Source organism: Phoca vitulina, unplaced genomic scaffold (genome assembly GCF_004348235.1).
Source record: "Phoca vitulina isolate PV1807 unplaced genomic scaffold, GSC_HSeal_1.0 scaffold46, whole genome shotgun sequence".
Classification (NCBI taxonomy): Eukaryota; Metazoa; Chordata; class Mammalia; order Carnivora; family Phocidae; genus Phoca; species Phoca vitulina.
This window is the reverse complement of record NW_022589749.1, coordinates 3,144,256-3,161,155: the sequence shown is the minus strand read 5'-3', so window position 1 is coordinate 3,161,155 and position 16,900 is coordinate 3,144,256.

Here is a 16,900-nt window from a genome sequence, read left to right as displayed (position 1 = left end):
ACGAATTTTCTGTGGAGTCAGCATGTCCTTGTTCAATCCAAGTGTTCCTGGAAGGGATTAACTCTGCTCTAGGGGTGACCACAGTGGTCCATGTGGTTCTCCATCTTCAGCCCGCAACCCCCAAGATGGCCCCCAGGAGGGTCTCTGGTCCACCAAGTATCAGAAGTGGGTCTCTGGGAAGGGGGCAGGTCCTTCTTTGGGCTCAGTTTGCCACCTCTTATTTCATTAAACCACATCTCACTCTCCTGACATCTCTCTGGCAGACCCAGCTCAGAGCCTCCTTGTCTCTCCCCTGGGGCTCCATCATGAGCAACTTGTCCTCAGTCCCTTTACCTGAGACAGAAACAAGAGAACTGTCAGCCGAGGCCAGGCTGGGGGTCCTGAAGGCTGCCAATGTTCCCTACTGGCTGATTTTTATGTACTCACAAATTTGGGAGCCTCTGCTGCAGGGGTTGGGGGTGGGGTTAGAGATGTGGGTTCAAATCCTGTCTTTGGCCTTAGGCGACGACTTGCCCCTGGAATCCTTGGTCCCAATCTGTGAAATGGGTCCATGAGACTTCATGCGAAGGGTTCAAACCGTGCTGGTACACGGAGAGTGCTCAGCGATGCGCAGGTCGTTGGGCTAGCTCAGGGCCAATTAGCTGCTGGTCCTGGCTGAGTCTTGGTGGAGATTGGGTGGAGGGCAGTCTCCCTGTACCAGCTGACTTGTGTGCATCGAGGAGAATCTACAGAGGGAAGCTGTGCTCAGCTGGTGGTAAGGAGGACACTTTGGTGCCCATCCCCTGGGGCAGGTCTAAGTCCCATGGAGGGATGGAGGGAGGACTGGTAGGGCCACAGAGGCCATACCTCCTGGATTTTGTGAAATCTGGGCCCCAAGCCCAGACACCAAATGTCACAGGGTGAAGAGAGGGCCCGTGGGTTTCTGGGGAGAGGGAGGCGGGTGCAGACAGGAATGAACTCAGCCCTGCGGGGCCCCTGTGGGCTTGCAGGTCCACAGCAACAGGCGTGTGCATGTTGGGAGGCATCCTTCCCAGGGGACCGCAGTCAGACCAGGGCAGAATTTGAGAACACAAAGGAGAGAGCCCTGGGACTGCCCTGAAACATGCAGGGGGACTTGGTGGGCTCAGATCCTATGGGGTGCACTTGGAGGTCGAGGAACCAGGACCCCCCCCCCCAGAGATGAATAGTGAGGCCTGGGGGTTGGATTACAGCAAAGGCTCCCTTCCCTCTCTGTCCACAAAGCATGGCAGAATGGGGCATGCCTTCATGCCCCTCATGCTGAGCATTTATCTCCTATTCAGGAAGGTACAGCGAAAGGACCTATTACTTTGGATTGGTTTCTTGACATTCAGAAGTCAAGAACAGAATTTTCTGGAGATGCTTATCTATATATAAGCAGCAACATGGGACTAAAAATCTCTTTGGGGAGGACTTGGGAAGGGCAGGGCGGCCCTGTCTTTTGGGGGCAGGGGTGGGGCCCAGAATCCAGGTGCAGAATGAACCAGAGCAACGTTCTCAAATTTGGCCGCACATTTGAATCACCTGGGGGAGCATTTAAAGATCCTAATGCCCAGACCACACCCCAGGCCCCAATTAAATCAGGCTGGGTGGGGGTGGGCAGTATTTTAACCCCGCAGATGATTCCAATATACAGGTGGGTTTGAGAAGCGATGTCTGCGCCCTGGCTGCAAGTTACTCACCTGGGGAGCTCTGAAAGCAAACATGGGCAGGCTCCATCCCAGGTGCTCGGAACCAGAAACTCCGGGGATGGGAGCCTTGGTGTTGATGTTTTTGATAAGGTGCCACCAGGGTGGAGAATCACAAATCACGTCAACGCGGTGGTGGGATTCCTCTGCCACTGGGTCCCACGGGTGCATGGGTACGCATGTGCTAGTATTTTCTTGGCGAGTTCTGGTAGTATGACTTTGGACCAGCTGCTTGGCAGCTGGGCTGAGATGTGGCTCATTAACCCCGTATCCCAGAGACTCGAGTGGCACATCAACTGTGAGGGCTGTGTGACCAGCGCACCCAGGACCGCTCACAGGTGGCCTCCCATCTTTCCACTGGGGGAGCATGTGGGGTTTGTACTGTAGGGACAGTCCTGGTAAAGGGAGCGCTAGGAATCTGGGGAGAAGGTCAGTGTGACCTTCGGCGAGTAGCTTCTTTTCTCTGGCTTTATTTAGTGTTTTCTTTGTTTAAAAAAAAAAAAAAGAAAAAGGGGGGAAGGGAGGAGAAGAAGAAGGAGAAGAAGGAAGAGGAGGAGGAGGAGGAGAAGAGGAAGAAGGAGGAGAAGGAGGAAGAAGGGGAAGAGGAGGAGGAGGAAAGGAAAGAAAAAAGAAAATCTCCCTTTGTCCCTCCTTGAAGACAAAGTGTGTGGGTGAACACTGTGGGCTCTCTGAAAGTCAGATGTGATGAGTTTTAAAAAGATGACTTGTCAGACTCCTACTGGATGTCAGAAAGCAGAACCACAGTGGCGAAGGGGAAATTGAGGCTTGGGGGCTAAGTTGCATGGAGCCAGGGTGCAAGATCAGAGTCACGTGCAGCCACAATCACCCTTGAAAATCCCCTAAGGACTATAAAGTATGGTAGCGACAGCTTCCCACACACAACCCTGTGCAGTAAGTATGTATCATGTATCAGCACAAACCGGGAACACGGGAGGGGGGTGGGGGCCCTGCGTGAGAACTTGCAAATGGCCAGGCATAATTTGAAACAGTGTCTAAAGTTTTGTTTAAACTGTTCCCTTCTCCTTCCTTGCCCCCAACTCCCCCAAGCCCTCCAATACCTCCAGTAAAAGCTCAGAGCTGCTGGAGGGGGAACCACAATTTCACCTTGGGTCGGCTTAATCTTTGTACTCTATCCCCAGAATTTATTTTGACTTCAGAAAAAGGCAGTGGTCACCCTGCTGGGGCTCAGAGTAAGTTGCAAGCTCAGGTGTGCATTGAGAAGAAGGGTCTGGTGCAGTGGGCAGGGGTGGGGGCCTGGGGGTCCGCTCATGTTAGAAGCCCCCTGGGAGGACAGAGAGGCAGGGGTGAGCAGGAGAGAGGAGCCTGTGGTCCAAATCCCAGGACCGGCCGGGGACCTGCCCTGTGCCCTCCCTTGCTGCCCCCTGCTCTTTGCCCCCATCCTGCTGGTCCGGCCAGAGGGCCAGCTTCCCACAAACAGCAGGATGGTGAGGGAGGGGCGAGAGGGACACATTACAAACCCCCAGGCCGATGGAAACCCTGCTTACCTCCGGGGTCACCAGGCCCCTTTCCAACCCCTTCGTCCAGCCCCCTCTGGAGAAGCGGGGGAGCCTGCACGGGGCAGTTGTCGCTAAGCTGGAGAAAACCACAGCCCCCACCCCCAAGCTGCTGCTGTGCTCTGATGTCACCAGAAAGCTTCTCCTGTCAGCTATTCTTAGTCTGGAGAACACACCTCCGCCCGTTAGAAGTCTCTAGACTTCAGCTGCCTTCTTATAAATAGCTTAGAAACTTGTAGTGTGCCGGGCCACCACGGGTTAAGTACTTACTTCTTTTGTGCAAGATGTTCAGAGAGCCTGCGTGGGGGGGCACGGGCTCCCCCACCCCCACGCGGCGAACCTTGTAAATATCGTGCGCGTATCGGGAAGGCTCGCTCCCACGTCAGTACTAAGGGCTAACCGAGGGGGGGCGCTGTGTGTCCGGCGGGGCGCTAGGGAAGCGCTGAGCCAGGCGGAGGCAGTTGTGGTCAGCCCGATGACCTGGGTTCCAATCCCGACTCCGCCGCTCACACGGGTCATGTGACCTGGGAAAGTCACTTCGCTTCCCGTTGCCTCCGAGTCTGCATCTGTGAAACCAGGAGGCAGGGCTGGTGTGCAGGCGACAAGAACCGGAACACACAGAGCGCTAAGAGCCGCACAGGGGAAGCCCTCGGAGGGTCTGTGTTGCTCCTGGAAGGAGGGACTGTTCCTCCCGTTCCCACACAGGAAACAGAGACCCCTGCCTGCAGGTTCCATGACTTGCCCACACTTGCTCGGTTAGTAACAGAAGTCGGATTTGAACCTGGGTCTGAGGCACACAGTGGGTTGTGAAGTGTTGCTGCCCCCTAGGGCAGGAGGGGGAATCAGACACAACCAAGTCTAGTGTCTGGGGCGGGGGGGGGGGGGGGGGGGGGGGGCCCGACCCGGCCTTGTCGGGGGGGGGGGGGGGGGGGGGGGGGGGGTAGATTCCCCATCTGTTTCTTTCCCGTTGAGACCTTGGGCAATTCAGTACCCCCTCACTGAGCCTCAGCTTCTCCATCTATAGAATGGGTTTATGATAGTAACATCCACTCTGCTCAGGATCATGAAGACTTTGTGGGGGGCGGGGCACCCTCTCTAGCTTCCGGGATAGGGCAGGCCCCCCGCAAGACCAACTGACCTCCAAGATGCTCTAAAGTTGGCACGTTCCCATATCCCTCCGCATCTTACTAGAGACCTTTCAGGACTTCATCTTCGGTACAGACCCTGGGCGACCTGCGTTGGTCGTTTGTGTGCGTCAGTATCTCCCTCGGTGGACGCAGAGGTCCTGCTGATGTCCTCGCCCGGGAGCAGGTGCCCAGGAGAATCAGAACGAGGCTGCTCCCCCTCACCACCCACTCCCCCGGGGCATTACGTCCTAGCTCACTTCGCGTGGTGAAACACCATCTGGTGACTTGCTCTCGGAGTTTTCCACATTTATGATGGGACACCCCACTTGGAATGCACAGCAAGGCCAGTGCCCCTTGCGGGCTGCAGGAGGGAGTCAAGCATAAGGCACGGTGACAGGACCCCCGAGTGCAGCCCCTTCTCCAGCCCCCTCCAGTCTGGCCCGCTCAATGAGCAAGGGGCTGCTCACCCCCTTCCTAGCCTTGCCAGTCCCTTGCTAGCAGCTACCCCTCCATCACAAGGTGGGCGCAGGGAAACAGTGTGCCCAACTGATAATTTTACTTATCAGACTCGAAGCATTCCCCTCACCTGGCGAGCTTTCCTTCTCCTGGCGGCTCGTTCTCCAAAGACCGGTTGTCAATTCTCCTTTCTGGAAAATCCTCCTCTGCTGCCCTTGACCCGGCACCCTCTTCCTTCTCTGGAAATCTACAGGAGTAAGCGTCAGGAGGAGCCCCGGGTGCAGAATCCGCAGGGTGCCTTGAAAGTTCCCACTAGGAGTCGTGCCCCTGGCAGGTGGGAAGAATTCAGTACAGGAGGAAGCCATACAGACCACACAGTTCAGCAGCTCTGAGGAAAAGGGGCGCTGGAGATTCGAATGGGGGGTGAGTTAGGGTATCTGCGGTTGGACCCAGGGAAGCCAGGCTTTGAGACCACCACCCCATGTGGAGAGCGAAGGGGACCTGGACTCTTCCGTTAGCAGAGTGACTACAATTAGGACTCAGCTTCAGTCCCTGGAAAAAATCAATTCCTTCTTCCTGGCCAAAGAGCACTTTGCAGGCTCCTTCACTTGCTGGGGAGCACCAGCTTGCTGGGGATGGCATGGCACTTTTCTTGGTGGGGTCTTTACTCCCCAGAAGGGTTACTGTTTGGTACAGAGAGGATGAAGTAAAGCAAAGCCCTAGTTTGTTTGTGTTTGCTTTCCTCCTATATTATATTGGAACGTAATCTATGTATATTTTAAGTAGGCTCCATGCCCAACATGGGGCTTGAACTCACGACCCTGAGATGAAGAGTCGCGCGCTCTACCAACTGAGCCAGCCAGGCTCCCCTATGTATATTTTGTATTTTAAGTGCTTGAAACATTTAAGGGAATTTGGCATCCTCAAACAGAAAGGCTTTGTGATTCCCATTTTTAAATGTACTGAGTAATCCATTATGGCCAGAACATTTTTTCCTAAATGTGGTAAAATACATATTAACATAAAATTGACCATCTTAACCATTTTCTAAGTGCATGGTTCAGTGGTGCTAAGTACATTCACATTGTTGTACTGGGCAGATTTTTAATTTGAAAGTCGTAAGAGGCTTTTACTAAGTTTGCAAGCAGTATGCTACTATTTAAGAGGACCGAGATTTGCCGTATTTCGGAGATCAACTTAGTGGATGCATAAGAATTCATGAAGTACTTGGAAGGTTCTGAAAAGTGCTTAAGAAGAAATGAAATCTATCAAATTCATTACTGCTTTTAAAGTATTTAGGGGAATCAATTAAATGTTTGTTTTTTTTTTGTTTTTTTTTTTTAAAAAACACCTTAAGGGGCGCCTGGGTGGCTCAGATGGTTAAACATCTGCCTTTGGCTCAGGTCATGATCCTAGAGTCCTGGGATCGAGCCCCGCATTGTGCTCCTGGCTCAGCGGGGAGCCTGCTTCTCCTTCTCCCTCTGCCTCTCCCCCTGCTCATGCTCTCTCTCTGTATCTCTGTGTCTCAAATGAATAAATAAAATCTTAAAAAAAAAAAGTTTAAAAAACACCTTAAAAGTGATTGTAAAATAGTCAACTTTATAAGCAAAATAGTGAGAGTCATAAATTCAACACAAAGTTTTAGGGAAGAACTGTGTTTTGAATTTGTAGTTGTAATAAATAGAATATTAATTGGAAAAAAAAACCAACAAAGAGGTCCCTGAATAACCTTTCACAAAAGGCTTTCAAGACACCCTGTTGACAAAGAGCTTTGCAGCCCTCAAACCATTTGTGCATAAGGTATCTCATTGCTTAGAGGTTCCCAAACTTGAGTGTGCATCAGAACCCCTTGGGAGGTTGTTCAGATACAGATCTTGGGCTCCAGCCCCAGAGTTCCTGATTCAGTGGGTCCGGCGCCCAAAACCCTGCATTTCTAACCCAGGTGATGCTGATGCGGCTGGTCCGGGAACCAGACTTTGAGACCCAGCACGTTAGATCCGCACAATACACCCAGGGAGGCCACATAGTGTCGTCACCTGCTTGCCTTGCTTCCCTTGTTACCACTGTTCTTCGGGCCTTGATTCCCCTGGCTCTAGGATGAGAACGGAGCAGTGCTGCCCCACAGGGTAAGGTCAGAGAGGGTCACGGCGGGCTTGCAGAGTCTGGTAGAGAGGATTGCATGATACTGTTCCAACATGACCCCAAATCCTGGGGGCCTTTTTTTTTTTTAATTTTTTTTTTAAAGATTTTATTTATTTGCAAGAGAGAGAATGAGAGATAGAGAGCATGAGAAGGAGGAGGGTCAGAGGGAGAAGCAGACTCCCGGCTGAGGAGGGAGCCCGATGTGGGACTCGATCCCGGGACTCCAGGATCATGACCTGAGCCGAAGGCAGTCGCTTAACCAACTGAGCCACCCAGGCGCCCTCCTGGGGGCCTTTTATGTCCTCTGTGCATCTAGCATAGTGCTATGCACATAGTAGGAACTCAAGAAATACTGATGTCAACAATGCTTACCGTCCTTTCCCCATTTACTAGGAACAATCAAGGGCTGGCTTATGGGGGTGATACTTACATACTCCCCCAGGTGGCCGTGCAGAAAGTACCTGGTCTCAGGGGCTGCTTTCTCCATGAAGGGGAGGGAAATGGAGGCGCCTAGTGACAGAAGACAGCGAGGCTGCCCTGTCTGGGCTGTTTCCCCACTTGTGGCTTGTAGAGACGTGGCATGCTGAGTGAACAGAGAGGCAGCGCAGGGGGGTGGCCTGGTCCAGAGCGCCAGCCCCCGTCCCGTCCGCAGGATGGGGCTAATCAGCCCCGCCGCACAGGGTGGCTGTGAGGAGCCCGGTGCCTGCCGCAGGGGACACCAGGCGCGAAGTAACGACCAGCTCGTCATCAGAGGGCAGAGTCCCTTGGAAGGTGGCCTGGTGACTTTTGCAATGTGGGCTGTCAGATTAGGGACTCCTGTTCTGGTGGTGTGGCTGTCAGCCCGGTGAGGAGGGGGATATGGTGGGTTCCTGGGCCTGCTCGCGAGTTCACTCAGAGGAGAGCACTGGAGTTTTCCTCCCTGACTGTTCTTGTGTGAGAATGTTCTATCACCTCCCCCATGGCTCCTGCCATACTTGGTTCAGCCAGTTCTTGGATCTAAACTCAGAGGGATTACGTGAGTCGGGCTTCTCTGAGACTGATGGGAGGAGACAGATGGCTCTCCCCAGCTGGGGCTCGTCCGGCCCCTGGTTCCCTGGTATCTGGGTTTTCGCCACACAACTTCTCCTCAGGGATTCTGCACATTAGGTTGGAGAGTGAACAGGGAAAGATTCAAGATTGGGTAGCCAGAGTAGGAGAAAATGTATTAAGCTGCCTTTTCCTTATAGGAGTGAGCATTTATTGATATAGTAAAAATAGGGCATTATTTGTGAAGGCTGCAAGTGAAGAACACTTGCTTGGTATAAACATCACAGACAGATATGACCTCTCTTACCAAGAAGCTGGAGATGAGCATTTCCAGGGTTGGTACAGAAGTCCAGAGAAGTTGGGGCTCGGGCTGGCATTTCTGTAAATTCTTTGGGCCCTCCCCTCATGGCTGCAAAGTGGCTGCCGCAGCACGGGACATCACATCCTCCCAAAATGGTATTCAGATCAGGAATGGAGGAGGCAGAAAAGAAAGCTTCACTTCTTTCATGGGGGAGCAGCATCTTACCAAACTCCCTGTGCAGACTGGAAGTGTGTTGGACTGAGTTGCACACCCTCTATCAGACCAACTGCTGACAAACTGGGTTACCCGTACTTGGCTTTAACTGCTCGTACTTAGTGCACATCTAAGTAGGGGAGCTAGGTACATTGCTGCCAGAACAAAGTTTGGGTTCTGTTTGTAAGAACGAAGGAGAAATCAGCTATTGAACGGGCAGCGATACATGAGCTGTCCCTGGGGTCCTACTGGATCTATGGTTTCATGCGATGTACTTTTAACCAACCACCAACAGTCTGCCGCGTGTCTGGTGCATCCTGGGCATTGTGCAAAGCACACGGAGACAACCTGGGAACGGGAGGGACTAGAAGCGGGCCCCCGTGACCAGGTGGGTTATCACTGCAGGTATGGGCAATGCGTGGCTGACCCCTGCGTTGGTAAATCAAGTTCCACTGGGACACAGCCATGCCCGTTTGTGTCGGTGGTCTCTGGCGGTTTCCACCCTACAACAGCAGAGCTGAGGAGCTGCGACAGAGACGGACAGGCCTGCGAAGCCTACCTTATTTACTGTCTGGCCCTTCCTTTACAGAAAAACATTTGTCAATCTGTGCCTTATTGTGATAAACCTCATTATGTAAAATTCAGAGGCGGGGCGCCTGGGTGGCGCAGTCGGTAAAGCGTCTGACTCTTGGTTCGATCGCAGGGTCCTGGGATCAAGCCCCCTGCCGGGCTCTGTGCTCAGCGTGGGGCCTGCTTCAGATTCTCATTCCCTCCCTCCCTCTCGGCTCCTCCCCCTGCATGCTCACATGCATACTCTCTCTCTCTCTCAAATAAAATCTTTAAAAAAGAAAATAATAAAATAAAATAGAATTCAGAGGCGTGCCTGCCCTCAGAGTGGCGCTACGCTGGCTGGGAAGACAACATGCACAAAGAGAGGGAACAGTAGACAGCCCCCCATCACTAGAGTTTGTATGTCTGCAGCAGTTTGGGGGCAGCTCACGGAATGGATAGCTTCGTCCCTTTTCCTTCTAAAATTATGTCTTCTACCCGATGCCAGCTTCTTCCAAAACATCATGAAGGCATTCCCCACTCAGTGTAGCAAATGCCAAGCACCACACTAGGTGCAGGGAATGCACATATAACGGGGATCCAGGCCCCTCGGCCTGCCCTTAAGGAGCTCAAAGCATTTTGGAGCCCAAAGGCAAGAGATGAAAATTCCCTGCAAGTGCCCCAACAGGGTTAAGCATAGGAGGCTAGGGGAGTGTAGAAATGCCCTGCCCAGCAGGGTCAGAGGGCATGGGGTAACGTGGAGCGGAGTCAGCGGGAGAACGTGAAACTGTGAGGCAGAAGCCGCACTGAGGGTGGTGATGTGGGGGGTAGGGTGTTCCTGGCAGAGGAACAGCCTATGAGTGGCCCAGAGGCAGGGGCTTGTAGGGAAGTCAGGGAGCCTGTAATTTAGGGCCACTGCAGGGTCTGTGTGCTGGAGGGAGGTAAGTAGCCTGGGCTCAGGAATGTGGACCTTATCCAGAGGGCAACGGGGAAGCCATCAAGCAAGGGAGCAGCTCAAGGAGATACACATTTCAGAAAGACCAGGTCAGAGGCAGTTGAACTTGCAAGGCAGGAGGCGGTGGAGGCCCAGACCAGGGTAGCGGCAGCAGGGACGTACACAGGACACACGGTCCCCTCGCGCTGGATGACACATGGCTGAGTCATTTCGGCCTCCTCGACCCGAGAAGGAGGGTCTGAGTCCCCGAGTAGCTCTTCACCAACACAGGGTGGGAGACCCCATAAACCAACCGATGTTCCTCCCAAGACCCCTCTGATTTACTCAGCGAGTGAATGGCTTCTGCGTGCCTGGGACACCCCCGTTGGGGACATGGCAAGCCGTTTCCAACACCTGGATGGTTCTAGGCCTAGGTGAGAAATAGCCAGTCCTGGTCCGTAGGGGACGGGAGGAGAGGAGCAGTGTCCTGTGTCTCTGAGTCACTTGCTGGAGCCGACGGAGTCCCGGTTTGCTCTGCAAACCCATCCTCAAGACGGCATATCCGAAGGCCCGGCCTCTCTCGTGCGAATTTTCCCAGCCTGCTGCGTTCTTGTGCATCTGTGCTGCATTCCACAGAGGCAGCGATGCAAGACCAAAACCTCCCAGCAGAGCCTCCTGAGCCCCATGTGTCACCGGGCCACCAAGGGGTGGTGGCATCTTCATCTAAAATAAAACGAGGACAGAGAGACGGCACATCCAGGCAAGCAGGTGGGCCCCCGGCAGCTGGGGGCGCCTGAAGATGGGAGAGGGAAGCAGATCGTGGGGAGAACTTTTGGTCAGAAGGTAGAGTGGGGGGCAGACAGAGCTCTCCCAGCCTTTGATCTGTACGGCTCCCCCAGACAGACGGCAGAAGTAGTAAAACAAGCTGGGAACAGATCTGGCTTTCTTCTGAGTCACCCAGGGCAGGAACATGGAAAATTCCCAGTTTCCCTCTCTCTCTTTCCCAAATGGGAACACAGGTTCCCTGGAGGGGCCGGCAGAGTCTGGGGTGTGCGCCCAGCCGGCAGGACTCCGGGGCCATCTTGCGTGGCGGATGGCCCCTTTCTGGCTCTCTGGGGGCTCCCTGTTCAGCAGATCCTCTCCTGGCAGGTCTCAGAGTGCCAGAAGCCTCCGTGAGATTTTAAGGTTAGTAATGCTGATTGTTTTGGGCTGCTGCCTGACGTGGGTGACTCATGCTGAATGCACCTTGCCTGGACAGGGACATTTAGCAGAGTCCATCACGACCAGAGGAAACTACATAGCCTGGCCCCCCTCACCATGGAACCAGCTGTTTGTCTCTATTACCATGTGCACAACGCTGCTAGGAGACCTCTGCCTCTCCGTGGCTTACTTCGGGATTTCGGCTCCACATGCGCATCTGACACCCGGAACTGGCCCTTCTGTTCCGCTGCAGTATGTCCAACCCCGCCCCCCGCCCCACCCGCCCCGGCCCCAAGAGGAGGGGGAAACCAAACTACATGGTAAATGATGCCCCAACAACCTCAGTGGATAACTAAGAGAAAAGAAAGGCGGAAGTCCTAACATCACATAGAGGAAATCTTAGCCGCTGATAAATAACATACCATATAAGTACAGGATGGAGTGCCATCTTGAGAAACCAGGACATCAACCGGTGGTCCTCTGAACACCTTCGGATGGCAGCTTCTAATCCCTGGAAAGGCAAAATGATGGTGTGCGCGAAAGTAAGTCACGCTTTGGCACAGGTCCTAAAGCATGCCCGGAGTCTGCCCTTGGGAGTTTAACTAACTCAGCCAAACTGTATTCGTGGCAATTTTGTCAAAACTTTATGGAAAACTATAGACATTTTTATACAAGAAGTTTGCCTTATTCTATTTGTTTCCGGGAGGATAAGGAGTTAAACTCTACTGGGGGAGTTATCTTAATCCATTCAGGCTGCTATACCAAAATACCACGGACTGGGGGGTCTAGGGGGAGGCTTACACAGCAAACACTTATTTCTCACGTTCTGGAGGCTAGAAGCCCAAGGTCAAGGCGCTGGCAGATTCGGTGTCGGGTGGGAGCTGCTTCTGGGTTCACGGATGAGGTCTTCCTGCTGGGTCTTTACGTGGTGGAGGGGTGAGAAAACTCTCTGGGGTCCCCTTTATCAGGCCACTAATCCCCCCATCTAGTCCCCTCCCAAAGGCCTCCCCTCCAAATACCATCACCCTGGGGTTCACGTTGTAACACGTAAACTTGACGGGAGGGACTCAAACATTCGGTCTGCAGGGGCTGTAAGGAGCACCTCGGGTTCTGGAGTCAGCAGAGCTGGGTCGGGATGTGAGCTCCGTTACTCAGGAGCTGCGCCGTCTCGGACAAGTTACTCAACTTCTCTGAGCCTTAGTTTCCTTGTGTGTGAAACTGGGGTCATTCCAAGTACACCCAGGCCTGGCGCAGGATCAAGGCTGGGAAGAGCGAGAGCTGTGACAGTGAGGGACGTCCGTGCAAAGAGTGCTCTGTCACGGGGAGGTAAAGGGACTTGGGTCAATGGTCTCGAAGCGTTTGCCTGCCGAGTGTGCCAGCCACCATGGACACGGACAGGAGTCAGTGTGAATGCTGAGCTCAGGAGCTCATGCTGGACACCCCACGGAGGTGTCCCCTCCCTGCCCAAGCAGGAGGAAAGGCTGCTTCACTGCACGACGGGATGAAAGATGCCAGCCAGACTGGGCTGAATGGAGCCCCTGCTCCCCAGAGGCAGGTATGGCCTAAACACCTAGGACAGCACGCCTCGGGCCGTTGTGAGTCTAAATCACCCACACACTGAGCCAGGTCATTCCAGGTTTGAGAGGAGAGTCCCATTTGGTCTAAACCTCTGCTGACTGTGTCTTCCAGCTCATGAAGTCCAGGCCCTAAAGGCAGATGAACAGACTCGCCGAGGAGGAGGAGGAGGAGGAGGACGGTGGCCCGGTGCCCAGTTACCCGCGCCAAGCACTGACAGACAAGTGGCCCAGCTGGATTCTAGCGCGCGTGAGCAAAGCCGGAGGTTTCGGGAATGAGATCCGCTTAGACCAGGGGACTCGGCTGAGCCCCAGCGTACAATATAGTATCTGCAGTTCTCACTAGACCCTGGGCTGGACCTCTCAAGACGGATGCTTTTGAGGTCTTTAAAAACCGAAAGCCCTCCATTTGTATAAGACCATCTCTATTACCCAGGGCTCAGAAAAACAAAAACCTCCAAGCCTGGAAGAGGACAACTGGAGGGAATTGTGTTAAAGACGCATTTGAAGACACGGGGGCGTGGAAGACGTAACTGGCTGGCTTGCTTATAAGAGCCCTCGGCAGAGCCATACCAATGGCTGTACATCCCGAGAGGGCCAGGAGGGGTAGAAACTTAAGGCCCAGGAGAGGTAAGAGGCAAGAACATGAAAATGTCAATGCCTCAGTACCTCACTGGCTCATTCACATGATGGGCCGACTCAGAAGAAGACAGGCTGTTAGGTTCTCTGCATCTGCAAATGGAATTGCTGAGAACCCTACTGTCCCACCCAGAAATAGGGTACAGCCCCCAGACCGACATTAGATGGGTCGTGTTCTTACACCTCAGCCCAGATCATTGTTCTTAGCCAACAGCAGTCCATGGAAGTAGGGTCTTAGTTGTAGCTAATTAAATAAGAAGGCCACAAGGTAGCGTGTGGGCCTTTATAAGTGAATTCCGCCCCCTGCGGTCCCCAGTGCCCTGGCCCTAAGGAGAGAGAGACACCATGCTCCTTCTGCACGCTCCCCCCTGAGCCTTGACCGGACACTGTCAGCACCCCGTCCCTCTGGGGGTGGTACACCTCCCTGCTCAATGAGCGAACGCTTTAAAAAAAAAAACATGGTTTCCGAGTTTTATACCCCTAGTCGAGGAGCCTAAGCCTACAGTTACTTTGTTGTCAGGTTCACCTGGGACAAACACACTTCTTGGTGAATGATTTTTAACTGTTTCTCTTTAAGAACCTCTACCTACGGGTTCAAGCTGCGAGCCAGGGTGCTTCCGCAGAAAACCCAAGTGGTCCTCACCATCCAGTCTCTTAATATTGAGGATGTATTTGCTTGTTTGTTTGTTTGTTTCTTTTTTTTTTTTTAAGAGAGGGAGAGGGGCAGGGGCAGAGGGAGAGAGAGAATCTTAAGCAGGCTCCCTCCCTGCTCAGCACAGAGCCCAACGAGGGACTCGATCTCACAATCATGACCTGAGCCGTAATAGGAGTCGGGTGCTTAAGCGACGGAGCCACCCAGGCGCCTATGAAGATGCATTTCTTGCATCACGACTGTTAATTTTTTTAGGTACGCATGGCACTGTGGTCGTGGAGGAAAGTGCTCTCATTCTTAGGATGACACGCCGGAAGAATTTAGGGGGAGGTCTCAGGGTGTCTGAGGCACTTTCAAATGGTTCAGGGGGAGAAAGTAGAGATGGAAATAAAATACAGCAAATGTTGAATCTTGGTGCAGGGTGTATGGGTTTCCATTACCCTCTTTCACCTGTTTTTAAAAAGTTTATTTATTTTTTAGTAATCTCTATGCCCAACGTGGGGCTCGAACTCACCACCCTGAGATCAAGAGTCGCACGCTTTTCCGACTGAGCCAGCCAGGCCCCTACCCTCTTTCAACTTTGATGTTGCTTCTGCTTAGACTTCTGTTTAAACAAAACCGGTCAAATGGATTATTAAATTACAGTTACACAAGACAAGTAAGTTCCAGAGATCAACTACACCTCCATAAAGCTGGAGGGGGAAAAAAAAAAGCAACTTCCTTTAAAAACTTCGAGAGGACAAATTGCCGAGATGGTGAGGGATAAAGAACACTTGCTCATTCTCCGTCAAAGTAAATGTATGAGATCAGAGAACGTTTGCAATTGGCCGGGGGGTTACCATAGCACAGTTGGCCGTGGAGAAATAACAAGGTTTTGAATGCCGAGTAATGAGGGCTGGTGTTATTAGCAAGACTCTCTGTAGGGCAGGAAAAACCCTCAGAGGAAGCAATTTGGGGGCGAGAGAAACACCAGTGCAGTCAAGTCCAAAGGCCCAGGCTTGAGTACCTGCTCTGAGCCACCTGCCAGATTGAGGTACCTAACCTCCATGGGCCTCATTATTTCTCTCTGTAAAATGTCGGGAACAAAGGTCTAGCACTAGCTGACTGTTCAGGAGGCCTTTAGCTTTCAAATGCTCTAATCCCACGGGAATAGTTTCATACAAAGGTAGCCATTACCCAGAAAATCTCGCAACTGCACTTTCTTCTATCCCATATTTGTAAGAGGCAAACCAGGGCAAAGACTGTGTAATATGGGGGTGCCTGGGTGGCTCAGTCGTTAAGCGTCTGCCTTCGGATTCCAGGTCCTGGGATCAGGCCCCGCATCGGGCTCCCTGCTCCACGGGAAGCCTGCTTCTCCCTCTCCCACTCCCCCTGCTTGTGTTCCCTCTCTCGCTGTGCCTGTCAAATAAATAAATAAAATCTTAAAAAAAAAAAAAAAAAAAAAGACTCTGTAATATGTACCCAGAAAGGCCTTGAGAATATGCAGTTCAGCACTTACAGGGGACAGAAATGGACGTCCCCTGGCACAGCTCCTGGCACTAAGGGGGGAGCATTAAAAGACACTCAAGGGGGCCCCGGGGTGGCTCGGTGGGTTAAGCATCTGCCTTCGGCTCAGGTCATGATGCCGGGGTCCTGGGATCGAGCCCCGCATTGCATCGGGCTCCCTGCTCCATGGGGAGTCTGCTTCTGCCTCTGCCCCTGCCTCCTGCTCATGCTCTCTTTTTCTCAAATAAATAAAATCTTAAAAAACAAACACTCACGACACCAGCAGTCATCCAGTGAAATGAGACTGCATCTCTTCCCAGCGCCACCTCCCAGGTGGGGCTCACATTCTCCCCAGAGGAAAACCCCGGTTGCCTGGGAGAATGACAAATCACGACTCTCATGATGCAGAGCACAGGTGTGCATACCACGCAGAAGCAGAGCTATCTGTGGTATTGAAAATCCCAGGCGGGGTTCAGAGCAGCTCTATTCACAACACCCAGAAGGTGGAAACAACCCGAAGGCCCATCAATAGCTGAGTGGATAAACAAAATGTGGCGTGTCCATGCGATGGAATAGTATTCCGCTGATTCGTGCTACAGAGCGGATGGGCCGGGCGGGGGGAGGGGGGAGGGATGCAGGAGAGCCTGGGGGCAAAGCCCTCTGCACAGGAACAGCAGGGGGAGGGTTCAGGGCAGGCCGCCCCCAAATCCGCCTCTGTGGTGTAGGCAGTGATTATTTTGAAACAAAGTGACTTAAGATGCATCCAGTGCATCCAAGGAGGACACTCTGACCCTGAGGGCGGGAAATAAATCTCCCTTGTGCAAGGTAACCCTCCCTGAAGCAGAAGAGAGGCGTCCTTATCACCAGAGGGAATTCAGGCCCCTGAAGGCTGTGGGAACAGCCCTTCTTGCTTCTTCACTAATTTGCTACCCCAAGCCCAAACCCCTTGCTCTTGTCAATTCTTCACAAATGTATCGTTTGTCTGGAAGGTATAAAAGCTGCCTGCTTCCGGCACTTCTCTGAGTCTCTTATTTCTATGGGCTCCTGTAAGTAAGATACTAAATTTTTTTTTTTCACCTGTTAATCTGTCTTGTGTCAATTTAATTATCAGACCAGCCAAAGGACTCAGAAGGGAAGGAAGTCAGTCAATGTTTTCCTGTCCTGGGGCCAGGACTGAGGACATCACCATATAGGAAGTGGCAGGTTATTAGTGAGTTCTAAAACCTGGGAATGACAGGGCGCCTGGGTGGCTCAGTTGGTTAAGCGACTGCCTTCGGCTCAGGTCATGATCCTGGAGTCCCTGGATCGAGTCCAGCATCGGGCTCCCTGCTCGGCAGGGAGTCTGCTTCTCCCTCTGACCC